The sequence below is a fragment of the Miniopterus schreibersii genome (assembly GCF_964146895.1).
Source record: "Miniopterus schreibersii genome assembly, chromosome: 20".
NCBI classification, from domain to species: domain Eukaryota; kingdom Metazoa; phylum Chordata; class Mammalia; order Chiroptera; family Miniopteridae; genus Miniopterus; species Miniopterus schreibersii.
In genome coordinates, this window is record NC_138122.1 from 24,146,666 (window position 1) to 24,161,167 (window position 14,502).

At 48.4% G+C, this 14,502-nt stretch overlaps 1 protein-coding gene across 1 annotated transcript in view; it reads right to left on the minus strand.

The window, feature by feature from the left end:
- Positions 1-8,078, minus strand: part of RPH3A (rabphilin 3A) — an 89,175-nt gene extending 81,097 nt beyond the window's left edge. The window contains exon 1 of the mRNA XM_081123567.1: positions 7,958-8,078. The gene's annotated coding sequence lies outside the window, so the exon portion shown is untranslated. The remainder of the gene's footprint in view (positions 1-7,957) is intronic.
- Between the last annotated feature and the right edge of the window lie 6,424 nt (positions 8,079-14,502).

Consider the following 14,502-nt stretch of genomic DNA (forward strand, 5'->3'; position numbering starts at 1 on the left):
GGCTGGCTGCATCCCACAGCGGTACCTGCCTGCATTCATTGGTCTAAGCTCAGAAAGCTGTGGGTTTTATGAACCAGCTCTATCATATAAAAACAAAAAGACATGTAATTGCAACTGATCGGCAAAACTGGTTCACAAACTAAACGGTAAAACAGGAGGCTGCCCGGGATCTGCCTAAACTGGGCCCTGGGAGTCTGTCTGCTGGCTGAAAAGTTTAATACTCTAATTGTGCATTCGCTGAACAAGTATTTATTGAGCGCCTCTGAGTCGCTGGTACATTTAAATTTTAGGAATTCGGTATCTAGTCAAGAGGTTAAGAGCAGAAGCTTTGCAATCAGAAAGACCTGTGGTTGAATCTGGGTTCTGTCACATACTGTGTGATCTTGGCAAAGTCACTTCCCCTCTCTGATCTCCATATTTCCTATCTTTAAAATGGAGCTAAAACTGTCGACTTCACTGTGTTGTTTTGGGGGGTAGATGAAATGATGCATTAGAAACAGTGTCCACGCAAGCCCTTGCATATTCATCTCTGTATCCCTGTGTTCCAGTTCTGAGCTGAGGAGCCTGTATTCAATGCCAAGGCAATAGGGAGCCATGCAGGTTGCAGAGCAGGAGAATGGCTTCAAGGCACACCGCCTTTGTTTGCCATAAAATGAACGGCATGCTGAGCAAAGAGCAGTGCATTTTTGGGATAAAAGACCAGGCCAAAATCACAGCTGGGCTTTTGGGGAGGCGGGGGAATTGGAGAGAGAGGCCAAGAAGATTCAGAATCGAGCTCATTGGTGGTTGCAAATTGCACCAAGAAGCACACGCGGGGAATCCTGTGTTCATCAGCTGCATGGTGAGGACAGTAGCAGCGTTTCCTGGGGGGGGCGGGGGGGGGCAGGGAAACTTGCTGCAAACGCTTCAGACACTCGAATTCAGGTGGTTGATTAAAAAGCACTTTTTACAAAAAAGCACTTTTTAGTTCTGCTACTTGGTGTGTCTTCAAATTAACATAAAACTGCATTAGCTGGTTTCATGAGCCAACGGGAGGGGAAAGAAATCATTGCTAGCTTTATCACATGCCCTCTTAGGCCGCAAAGGAAAAAAGGGTAATTATGTACATAAGCATATTGCTTGGTCCCTGCGTTAACAAACATTCTGAACAGTTTCTCTGGCTTCCGTTAATTCTGCGCGACTATTATCTAAAATTACTACAGCAAGCAAAAGCGAGCAGGGGATAAAGAATCGATTATTAAATACGTTGCATGGGGGTGCTGTACAGGCGATCTGAGGGTGATGAACTCTTAGAGCGGGAAGGAACCGCAGGCATCCTGCAACCAAACCCACTCATGGGACAAGGGGATGCAGCCGAGAGGCCAAGCGACTTCTCCAAGTCACCAGCAAGCTGGGGTCTTGGGATGCAGGGAAGTGGCATCCATAAGGGCAGGTGTGTTTAGACGTGCAAGGTTCCTTTGAGTACTGACTGCCTGCCACCCACTGAACTAAGCTCTTTTTATGTATTGTCTTATCTAATCCACATAACAGGCCTATGAAACAGGTTGCAGGTTCAATCAGGGAACATACAAGAGTGAACCAATGAGCCCGGCTGGCGTGGCTCAGCGGTTGAGCGCCGACCCATGAACCAGGAGGTCACGGTTCGATTCCCGGTCAGGGCGCATGCCTGGGGTTTCAGGCTTGATCCCCAGCAGGAGGCGTGCAGGAGCAGCCGATCAATGACTCTCTCCTCACTGACGTTTCTCTCTCTCCCCCTCTCCCGTCCTCTCTCTGAAATCAATAAAAAAAGAACATTTTTTTTAAAGAAGAGTCAACCAGTGAATGCAAGAATGAGTGGAATAACAAATCAATGTTTCTCTCTCTCTCTCCCCTTCCTCTCTCTCTAAAATAAAATTAAAAAAAGACCTAAAGGCAATTGAAAAGATGGAAAGGAGGCATTCTGGAAGAACCGGGTATTAAATAGCTCTGCGACCCTGGGCAAACTGCCTAATGTCCCTCGAGCTCATTTCCTCACTTTAAATGCGATAATAAATAACATAATACACAGCACTCAGTAAATGCTAGTCCTCCTTGTCTTCCTCAGGAAGGTGTCCTTCCAGTAAAACACGCCATCCCATGAGGAGAAAGAGTTGGGTATATATATCATCTGAAAATACAAGCCATATTTGTTTTCTTACCCATTCTGTAATATTGATTGCGTGCTGGCTATATGTCAAAAGCTTCTGCAGCCAAGGATGTGTAGTCCCTACTCATCTATTGTAACAGAGAATGTACCAGTCAGCTTAGGCTAGGTTATGCTGCGGTAACAAACATGCCAAAAATCTCAGTGGCTGATTACAGCAAACGTTTGCTCCCCCCTCACACAGAGTCTGCTGTGGGCCCAGGTAAGTCAGAAATCCAGGTTAAAGTGATACTCCAATTCCACGTTTTCAACATGAGGCCTTCACACTCTATACAGAGTGCAGAAAAGATGCAGAAAAAAAGCACCCACTTTCCTATGCTTCAGGCTGGAGTAACAGACACCCCTCTGCTCACGGCCTGTTGGTCAGAACTAGTCACATGGCCCCATTTAACTGCAGTAAGGCTGGAAATAATGCAGAGCACCTGGGCCGCTTGCTGAGCATTACTATCTCTGCCAAAGAGAGATCTCTGTTTATTGAGCATTTACTATATGCCAGTGGAGGCACGTACAAGTAGGATATATTTACAATTTCAGTATGTGCCAGGAAGGGTCTGGCGCTGGACAGCCTGGCTAAGGCTCCTGAATTAAGACCTCAGAATGGGACAGATACACACATCAAACCGCAGATAAAAATAACTGATGGTCCATCGTAGATCTGAGTTCTCAAAACCAGGGTAGGAGTTTTGCAGAGTAACCTGTGCCTGCAGCCTGGCAGCATCCAAGATATGACTTCATCTCTAAGCACAAATCACAGAAAACAATGCAGAGCACAGACATCTAGCCACACAATTCCCACAGCGCCTGTAAAAGCAGCCTGACGTGGCACGACGCCCAGATTCCTCTACTGGCTTCTGCTCCAAGAGCAAAAAGTTCAGCACATCTCAGCCCGCGCCGACCTAGCGGCGAGGTTCAGCTCCAATACAGTAAAACCCAGCAGAGGTCTCAAACTCAGTGCCCACAGGGGCTGCGTATGAGAGGGGTGGTCTCAGGGGATTGCGACAAACGAGACACGTCAACACCACCGAGGTGCTGCTATTTGACATTATTCTTAAATTTCTAAGAGAAGTTGGAAATTTATGCGTGAACTCTCTTAGATTCTTTTAAATGTGGGAATTAAATAAAATTATTAAGAACATTCTTTAGGTTGAACAAGATATAGTTACTGTCCAGATTCGCCTAGTGGGCCTGCTGTGGAGGAGCCCCCGGGGAAGCCGGGCCCCAGTTCCTCTGTTTAAGTTCTAGAACAATGCAGTCTGGAGCCTTAAGCAAATCTGAGCCCCCATCGCCAGCACCAAAAGTAGCCATAAAAGAGAAACGGTGGCATCAACCAACATGCCTACCAACCAAGGCGTGGCTGTGTTTATCCAGCTGCTCGACGAAGTATTACATACCCATACATTACATACTCATTTGAAAGAACATATGCAGCCCCGTGTTCACTGTGGCATTATTTACAATAACCCAGACATGGAAGCAGCCCAAGTGCCCGACAACAGGCGAGCGGGTGAAACAGCTGGGGACACTGACACAGTGGAATACTACTCGGCCGTCAAAAAGAATGAAAGCTTGCCCTTTGCAACAGCATGCATGGACCTGGAGGGTATTATGCCCGGTGAAATAAGTCAGGCAGAGAAAGACAAATACCGCGTGATTTCACTTACATGTGGGGTCTAAAGAACAAAATAAACAAGCAAAATGGAAACAGACTCATACTTACAGAGAACTGACTGACGGCTGCCAGAGGGGAGGGTGTTCGGGGGCTGGGTGAAAGGCGGAGGCATTAGGAAGTACAAATTGGAAGTTACGGAATGGTCACAGAGACGTAAATCACAGCATAGGGAGCAAAGTCAATAATATTGTAAAAACTACGCATGCTGCCAGGGGGGTGCTGGAAATATCGGGGAGGGGGTTGTCACTTTGTAAAGTATACCATTGTCTAACCACTAAGCTGAATATCTGAAAGTAACCCAGAATAATATTGAATGTAAACTGTAATTGAAAAATATAAAAAGTACTTACGCACAATATAAACAGCCTATATATTGAAACTATATATCAAAAAAGACAGAAGGGAAATGGACCAAAATATCCAAAGTAGTTCTTTCGGTTGGCAGGATTATGGATAGCTTTCTTTTCTTTTTTTTTCAAATCATTTAACGAGTTTGTCTTCTTCATCATGGGGAGGGGGGAAATACGTATTAAAAAGTAAAGATTTGTTGGTGTGTGTGTTAAAGAATTTTAGACCTGGAAAAAATGTTAGTGGTCATTTAGTCTAAAAGTTCTCACTCAACAGAGGAGGAAACTGAAGACCAGAGAGGCTGTGTAACATTCTCAAGGTCACACAGCTGCTGAGCAGCAAAGCTGGCATTGAACTCAGGTGTCTTGAATATCAGTTCAGGTTCAAGCACAGCAGGTATAATACAGAGGGGAGAAATATGAAACAAAAAATAAAAGGGAGGGAGGGAGAGAGGGAAATCTTAAAACTTCCCCACCTACCTACGGGGTGGGGTATTTCCTCCCCCAAAAAACATTTTGAGTTATCTGCAGACCTGCTCATTTCCATAAAAGCTGATCATCTTAATTCTGTCAAGACTGCAAAACATTTCCTCTCCCTAATATTCCCCAAGGTAAGAAACACTGCGGGAAGAAACCAAAGAACAATTTTTTTGCCTCCTAATTTAATTACCACTCTTCTTGCCCATGAAGGCGCGCACCAAGTGCTTGGATTTCAATGTTCCCCTGAAAACCGGTGTGAAATGCAGCGGATGCGGAATTAAGAAAAGTTAATTCTGGATGTCAGTGCAGTTCCTGTGGCCGAACACGCTTCTGTAATTTCCCTTCCCGATCCATTAGTGCTTTGACAGTGTAGGGATTTAATAATTTAGTCACATCTCACTTCTTGCAAACCAACCCGCACAGATCTGCTAATAAAAAAGGCTATCTCGACTAAGCTATACGGACGTACAAAGCAGCTAACTCCGACACGAGATACGAAAATCACATTAGCTAAGGCCTTGGTTCCAAATGCCTCGTCTCGTCTGGAGGGGACTATTTTCGAGAAGTCACAGAAAGTTAAAGAAGGGCTTGGGAGATGGGACAGATGGGGGAGTGGTCAGGGGGGACAGAAAGACAGGGAGAAGAGAGAGAGTTTAGTGTTACGTCCAGAGAGAAATGGAGAGATAAGCAGAGAGCAACAGAGACACACGGACAAAGAGAGATGCAGAGAAAGAAAGATGAAAATGGAGATTGAGAGGCAGGCAGACAGAGGCAAGGACAGGCAGGGAGACGAGAGACGAAGGGGGGGAGAGAGAGATGGAGGCCGGTCTTCCTTCAACTTTAATGCCCACATCACGTCATCATCATCCTAACAAACCATAAGCAGCCTATCACCCGGCTTCAGGGGGTTCACCAAGGTCAGGAGCAAGGTCAAAATAAAGTGGGTAGTTAGGAACCCACTTTGGGCAAGACAGAAAAATGACCCACAGCTGTCTGGAGGAAAGCTGGGCTCCCAGGGTTCGGAGCCCCGAGAGTGGAGACAGGGCCTACCGGTGAATTCTGTTTTTACTGATTTTTAGAGACTGAGGGAGAGGGGGAGGGAGACAGAAACATCGATCAGCTGCCTCCTGCACGCACGCCCCCTACTGGGGGTGGAGCCCATAAGCTGGGCACGTGCCCTGGCCCGGAATCGAACCGGCGACCGCCCGGCGCTCGGGACCACACTCAGCCAGCTGAGCGCCACCGGCCAGGGCTCTTCGTTCTAATTTTTGTTGTTTTGGTTTGGGGCGGTTGTTTTTTGTTGGTTTGATGTTAGGATTTTTTTGGTTTTGTCTTTGGATTTGAGTTTTGGGTTTTTTCTGTGGGGTTGTTTTTTGGTTCGTTTTTGCTTTTTTAAGACGCATCATTAGTTGCTGGCAATCAGAGTTTAGCTTCTCTGAAGAATCTTGGCCCCTAACAAAAGAGGGAATGAGCAGCTCCTTTGACTGACACATACTTTTGAGAGCTTTTGTGTTCCTCCACGGCTCTGGGGTAACAATCACCGACCAGCCCCGATTGTTGGGGTCACACAGAAAAAGCCTGTTACCTCTGCATATTAAAATGTTGCACAGTTTGAAATTGTCTCACGCCGGGCCCATGTTCCTAGCTGCTTGGCACCTGCAAAGGGACAAATGACTTTAAATTGAGGGGTGGCAGTGAGAGAAAAGCGTCCAGCGTTCTGAGTGTGCGACGCTCTTTGTGCCACAGGCTTGAGAACAGCGGCTTCCCAAAGGGGGACAGAGATGTGTGGCCGGAGGCCGGTGTCTAAGAGGCTGAGTCTCCACTAGAGTCGATTACATCTGACTCAGGGCCTCCCGGGCACCGTCATGTGAAAGGCGGCGCGACTCTCGTGCGGGGACGCGAAGATGAGGGAGACAGAGCCACGGCTCATAAGGAACTCGAAGTCTAGCAAAGAAAATCAGACAAAATAATAAAAAACAGCCCTAGTCGGTTTGGCTCAGTAACTAGAGCATCGGCCAGGGGACTGAGGGGTCCCGGGTTCAGTTCCCGCCAAGGGCATGTACCCTGGTTGCTGGCTTGGTCCCTGCCCCAGTTGGACATGTGCGGGAAGCAACCAACTGATGTGTCTCTTTCACATCAATGTTTCTCTCTCTCTCCCTTCCACGCTCTCTGAAAAGCAATGGAAAAAATATCCTCTGGTAAGGATGAAAAAAAAAAAGAAAAAAAATACCAAAAATGATGATAAATATGGTTTCCAACTATGTAAGGGACATCTGATCTCTCCTGCCAAGCGTTTATTCCTATTTCTTTGGTAAACACTACCATGCTCCCCATCTAAAGTTATTGGGTCCTGGTGAGCCAACCCCCCCCACACACACACACCCCACTCCCCCAGCCCCCTCACCCCCCAGCCGGGCATTGCCTCCTGAGAGAGAGAGATCAAGATGCAATGACATGTTTGAGACCCTGGATCCAGCCATACCAGAAATCCTCCCCATGAGTCTTCCCAGAGCTGCCAAGCTATAAAGTCCCTTTTCATGTTTCTGTTCCTTCGTTCTGCCCAAGGCAGTAGAAGTTCTATCACTTTTAACTCAAAGAGTCCCGACTAACGAAAATATAGACAAAAGTGCACCCAGGCCAGGAAGACGCCCTCTGACTGGTTATGGACAAGACAATCCCTGGAAGATGAAGTGCCCTGGGGTGGGGAGTGGGGGTGGAGATAAAAATCGGAGGCGCCCGACCCGATGCCCACAGCGTCTCCTAAGTGCCCAGAGTCCAGCACTTTCTGAGTCTCGCCTCTTCCTACTTCACCAGGGCCCAACGGGGGGCGGAGGCAGCCGGCTCCAGGCAAGCCCCGGGACCCCAGGAGAAGGCGCACACCCCTCTGCCAGCCTGGGGAAGAGGGACACTGCCGCGGACACAGGCCCCCGCGCCCCGAGGGACCGCGGGCACCCGGCGACCACCTGTTTTCCCGCGCGCGCGCGCGCGCCCTCGGAGGGACCCGCCCCCTCCCCCCAATCCCGCTCGGGTCCCGCGCGCCCTGCGCCTTCTCCGGGCCGCGGGCCGATGCCGCCGTCGCCCCACCCCCAGTTCTAGCGCATCCTCGGGCTCCGGCAGCCCCGTTCCCGGGGACGGCGTCCTGCGTCCGCAGGCGGGTCCCACAGAACCCCCGACAGCTCCCAACCCACAAAAGCAGGCTGCGGTCCCGGAGCAGGCGCGGGAGCGGGAGCGGGACCTGCGGCGGCGCGTCTCCTTCCCCGCAGCCCCGGCCCTGCCTACCTCACCCCGCCGCCGAGACGGTGGGCCCGCGGTCCCTCCGCCGCCGCCTCCAGCGGTGTCGCCTGTGCCGCCGCCGGCGCCAAGCCACCTGCGCGTGACCCTCGATCGCCAACCCGGCTCACACGCCCTCGCGCGCGCACACACGCGCGCGCACATACACACGGGCGCGCGCGCTCTCCAGGGTGAAGAACGCGGCCCCTTCCCCTCCCCCGCCACCCGCCGCCCAGAAAAAAGTTGGGTCGCTCCGCCCCCCAGAACCCACGCTCACGGTCCTCCCTCCCCCACGCACCCACTCGCGGCTGACCCACAAATAGAGCGCCCTGGGCGGTCTGCACCTACTGTCGCTCCGCTAGGAACGCTTTTCCCATCTTCTAAGGGTCCTCAAAAGAAAATCAAGGGGTGGGGGGCCCGGGGGGCCACCTCCACCTCCAGTCTTTAAAGGAACTGCCAGCTCCAACGTGCAGGGTGGGGTTTTTAAAATTATGTTTTTATTGATTTGAGAGAGAGACAGGGATGGAGCCGGATAGAAACAGCCTGGAGAGAGAAAGACCCTTGATGGGCCGCCTCCTGCACGCCGCCTGCCGGGGATGGAGACCGAGCCGCGCGCGTGCGCTGGCGGGAGTGGAACCCGGGGTCTGTTTTGGTTCCTGGGTTGGCGCTCAACCACTGAGCCACGCCGGCTGGGCCAACATGCAGGGGTTTTAATCAGCGGCTTAAAGTACCTAACGTGGACTTTCAGCCTGTTTATGTCACCCCTTTGTGACCCCGTTGAAATAAGAGTGGTCGTTGGAAGTAGTACATGAATCGTCTTATGCGAGGTGCTCCCTGTCTGGCACATAGTAGGCACTCAGTAATGTCAGCTGCTATCATTGTCTGCCTGCGTTCAGCACAGACACCCTCCCCAACGCTGAAATGGGACAGAACAACGTGGAAACCATCTTTCTTTTCTCTTTAAGGCAAGTGATGTCACCAGGATTGTGGCCCAGGGTAGCCTGCAGACTGTGTTCTGTCTGGTTTTGTGGGTGAGTTAACTGCCAACACTTAAAAATTTCTCAGAGATCGCAGAAACGTGGGGATTTGCAGTAACTCTTTGGAAAATAGAACGTTGGGACCACCCTGTGCCCACTTTCCTGGAGGCTGGAGCCCACACACAGTGGGCTCTTTAAACAGGTGTTTCCTATGATTGGTCCGTTTCCATGAGACTCACTTCCCTTATTTACAAAAGATCTGTGGGGCCTAAGACCCAATGCTGAGTTTTCTCCAGTTTCCCCAAGAAATAGCTGTCCTTATCCCCATTTTACAGATAAGAAAACTGAGGCTCAGAAAAGTCTAGTAAATTGGCCAAGGTTACACAGCTACCAAAGAGCAAAACTGAAATGTGAACCCAGACTTTATGCTCGGAGCGCCTGAGCATGGCAAAGAAAAGCAGGAAGGGGGAAACGGTGTTCACACCAAACCATCTTTTTAAAATGGGCGTTTTTATTAATAGCACACTTGGCCAATTTGTTGGGGTTGCTTAACAAGAATTTAAATTTTTAGCTTTGTGTAAATTGGCAGTACCCTCTCCCACACTCACTCCACCCCCTTATTTTTCTCAGTGAAGCACTTTGAAAAATCCTAGAGCTTTGACTAAAATCGAAAATGTTTCTTATTTCATCCATCCCTAGTTACTGGCACAGTAGGTGTTCTTTCCTTCCCGGTTCTTTCTCTCTCTCTCTCTTTTTTTAGGCTCTTTATTTATATTTTACTCTTTGTAGTTTGTAAATTCCCTCTTGCCAGCTGCTGGCAAAATCAGTGTCTTTACTGTTAAGTTTCCAATTAGGGTTGTGCAGTCTTTTGGCTGAGTAAACACATACATAAGAGGAAATGTGTGTTTGTGTACAGATGCACTTGGTGTCCCTCCAGGTCTCATTGTCCCCAAATGTATTGATAGATCTTAAAGTCAACCACCAAAGTCACTAACAGTTGTTTCAATGAGCATAATTGTACCTTTCACATGAAAGTTTTGGTTGCAACCATTAGCCATAAAAATGATCCTACATTATTGTCAATTTATAGATGTTGGCAGCTAATTCCAAATAATTTAAAACACAGTAGAGACAACCCTCCCCCCCTAAAACAGGAGACACATATCCAGGCCAAATGTAGCCAATTTATGACTTCTGCTCTCAACTTTCAGGTCAGCCAGTGTGTCTTCCCCTCAGAGGTCAGTGGGAAAAGCTCTCCTCCTGATGTTTTTCCCTCTTCCTTAGTTCCTTAGGCCCCTGGGCCCCTTTGATCCTCTCCAGGTGGACAGTGTGAGTTGTCAGTCGTCCCATTTCATCCAGTTACTCTACAGGGTGGGATGGATGGGTGGGCAGAGGAAGAGGGAAGGGCTTCAGAGACTTCACGGTGAGGAAGAGGGAAGGAGAAAGAGGTCCTCTCTGGGGTCTAACTTCAGCCTCAGCATCTTTAAGGTATTACTCCAAGTGTGGTCCATAGACCAGCAGCTGATACCAGCATCACCTGGGTGCCTGTTAGAAATGCAGATTCTCAGACCCCACCCCAGACCTGCTAAATCAGACACTCTGGGGTGGGGCTCCCAGGGAACCTGTGGCCCTCCAAGTGATTCTCATGAGTACTTAAGTTTGAGGTTTTATGCTCAAGTCATCTCTGTCTCTTTCTCTACTACAGTCACTTCACCAAAGCCTCTGCCCTCTGTTATCCTGGCCAGACCCCAGAGAGAAAGGGAGGCTAGGACCTCCTCCCAACACACTGAATATCTTGAATAACTTCATCCCTTGCCTTTGGAATATATTATCTTATAATTCAATAATAACCAAATAACCCTGATTAAAATGCAGGCAACATATTTGAACAGACTGTTCCCAAAAAGAGCTATAGAAATGGCCTATAAGCACATGAAAAGATGTTTGACAGCATCGATCATTAGGGAAATGAAATTAAACCTAAGGAGATACCACTACACACCTCCTGGAATGGCTAAAGCTAGGAAGACTGACAAGATTAATGGTCTGTGAGGATAGGGGGCAAACGGAGCTGCCAGCGGGAATGCAAAGTGGTACAACGAGTTTGAAAAAGAGTTTGGCAATTTCTTATAAAGCTCAACATCCAGTTATCATCCGACCCAGCCATTCCACTCCTAGTCATTTACCCAAGAGGGATGAAAGCATACAAAGACTTGCACAGAGCAGCTTTATTCAAAAGAGCCTCAAAGTGGAAGGGACCCAAATGCCCATCAATATGTGCAGAGATAACCAAACTGTGGTATATCCATAAATGGAATACTATTTAGCGAAGAAAAGGGAATGACCTACTGATACATTCAACAGCACGGATGAATATCAAAAATATTATGCTGAGTTTCTTTTAAAAGACAGAGAGAAAATGTTACACATGATTCCATTTATACGGAATTCTAGGGAGCTATAGGGACAGAAAGCAGGGCAGTCAGGGGCTGTCTGGGGCTGAGGGGGGGCAATCAATGGCAAAGGGCTATGAGAAAAGTTTCTGGGGTGATAGAAATGACCTGGACCTCCATTGGAGTGGTGGTTATACATCTGTCAAAGTGTGACAGGCGGCTTCAACAAGGTGGGGGCGCAGGTAACCGCTGCCCTGCCGCCTCCCGCAGCCACATCAAAATGACAACTAAAATACAGAACAGCCGTCACTCAGAGCCTCCTGAAATCCGGCTGTACAGAAACCCCACCACCAGGGAGCTGAAGAAGCAACGAGACTGGTAGGAGGGGGGAGACGCGGGCGGGGCAGGGCTGAATCTCGGAGATGCGGCCTCGGGCCCACTCCCGGTGCGGCGGGTAAACCCGGGAAGGAATCTCACTCCCAGCGGTGGGGGTTCCCCGGAGGAGGGAGGGTCCCATAATGAAGAACCAGTCAGAAATGAAGGCTACACAAACTGCAATGAAGGATAATTTACAGGGAATCGATAGTAGAGTGGAGGACGCTGAGAATCAAATCAGCAATTTGGAACATGAGGAAGCAAAAAGCACCCAACCAGGAGAGCAAAAAGAAAAAAGAATCCAGAAATAGGAAGATAGCCTAAGGAGCCTCTGGGACAACTTCAAGCGACCCAACATTCGTATTATTGGGGTGCCAGGAGGGGAAAGAGAGCAAAACATTGAAAACCTATTTGAAAAAATAATGACTGAAAACTTCCCTAACCTAGTGAAAGAAATAGACTTACAAGTCCAGGAAGCACAGAGGGTCCCAAACAAGAGGAACCCAAAGAGTCCCACAGCAAGACACATCATAATTAAAATGCCAAAGGTTAAAGCCAAAGAGAGAATCTTAAAAGCAGCAAGAGAAAAACAGTTAGTTACCTACAAGGGAGCTCCCGTAGGACTGTCAGCTGATTTCTCAACAGAAACCTTGAAGGCCAGAAGGGAGTGGCAAGAAATATTCAAAGTGATGAAAAACATGGAACTTCAACCAAGATTGCTCTACCCAGCAAAGCTATCATTTAGAACTGAAGGTCAGATAAAGAGCTTCTCAGGCAAGGAAAAGCTAAAGGAGCCCATCACCACCAGACCAGCACTACAGGAAATGTTGAAGGGTCTTCCTTAAGAAGAAGCTAATGAACGAAAGAATCTGATAAACTAAATAGATCCAGAGACACTGATGCATGTAACAGACGATCATATTTCAGAGGGAAGGGGGTGGAGGGTGGGAAGAGATTAACCAAAGAAGTTATATGCATATATGCATAACCCATGGACACGGACAATGACGGGTGAAGGCCTGGGGAGGGGGTGGGAGCAGGGTGGAGGGGGTCAATTGAGGGGGAAAAATGGGACACCTGTAATACTTTCAACAATAAAGATAAATTTTTTTTAAAAAAAGAAGAAAACAACAACAAAATGTGACAGGTGACCCTTGGTTGGGCATTAGGGGATCAAGGAATCTCCCAGAAGTATGTGCAAGATATCAAAATTCACCAAACTGTTCACTTAAAATGAGTGCCTTGTTGCTCATAAATCGCCCCTACATAAAGTTGATTATTTTTAGCATTATTGCACGTAAATGACACTTGGATACAGGAGATTATTTTTAAATGCCCATCCTGGCCGAGCTGTACCCAGGAGCAAATCGCTAACACCAAAAGGGGCAGAGGCCTCTCTGGCCGGGTCTATCTATTTTAGCGCTGAGCCTGTGTTCCCTGTTCCTGCTGCAGTGCGGAGGCAGTTCAGCAGAACAGAGGTTTCTCCCACATCAAATAACTTCAAATGCCCAGTAATTGGGAAGCCAGCGTCCCCGGCGCGATGCAATTAAAGTGCTCCTCACTCTGCCCCTTGAACCAGTGCGACCACATTGCGAGAGAGGCTCTGCAAAGAGCACAGGAGGGACTCTCACCTGGGGACTCTCACCAGCCACCTGCAGGCACCTGTATCCAGCCCCTAAACTGCTTTCCTAATTGGAGTGAGGATCATTGGGGCCAATTCTGTGGTTCCTGAGCCTTTTGGAGAGAGAAGAAAGCCACTGGCACGAGCAGGCACTGACGTTCCAACAAATGAGCAAACGTTTGGGATCTGTTACAGGAGATGTGACTCAGTCACTCGTGTATTGGACAAACACTAGCATTCGATGATTTCGAGGCAACTGGTGGAAAGAGAGGGGCTCTCCTAAAAAGCTAAATCATCCGGGCAGAGATGAGATGGGTCACAACCAAGAAAGAAACTGCACTGGGGGGGGGGTCAGAAACGGGGTGATTATGTCCACAGGTGGCTTTACAGGAAATATGGAGCCATGGGATGGGATGGTAGACACAGAGATGGAGAGACGCGCAGGATTATCTGAGCAGGGGTGCACACGGGTACAGCTGTGTTAGACAATAGCTATTAGAACAAAATGGACATATTCACTCTAATCCAGCAATTCCATTCCTAGGCACATTCCAAAGAGAAATGAGCCCATCTGTTCACTGAAAGAGACGTGCGAGAACGTTCCAGGTGGTACTAGTCGTAACTGCCAAAAATCAAAATAAAGCAAATAAACTGGAAACAGTCCAAATGCCTGCCGATAGAGGGATGGATGGATGAATGTGGAGTATTTACGCAATGGAGTATTGCCCACAGTACAGTAGTGTGAGTAAATGGTTAAACAACATTCGATATCGAGGACAGTTCCCATACAAAGTCATAATTCTACTAATAACCTTTGCGTTCCGAGATGCTGGTGAATAATCCCCTCCTCCGGGAAACACCGAGTAGTTACCCGAACAGACGCTGCTCTAGGTCTGGAGATACAGACAATAAACAAGGCCACGCAGAACCCTTTCCCTCGTGGAGCTTACACTCTAGCGGGAGGAACCGGGCAAACACGTCCTATGTCTGAAATTTCTGAATGTCTCTTTGGCTTTTGGCTTTTTAATGGAATTAAATAACTTAATGACCAAGACTGAACTAACTGAACCTTGTGCTTTAAACCTGAAGCTGATGGGCCTTTTTTGTAGGGAGGGGTGACCCTTTATTGGACATCAAGGAAGCAAGGGATCTCCCAGAAGCGTGTGCAAGATGTTGTCCGTCTGGGGA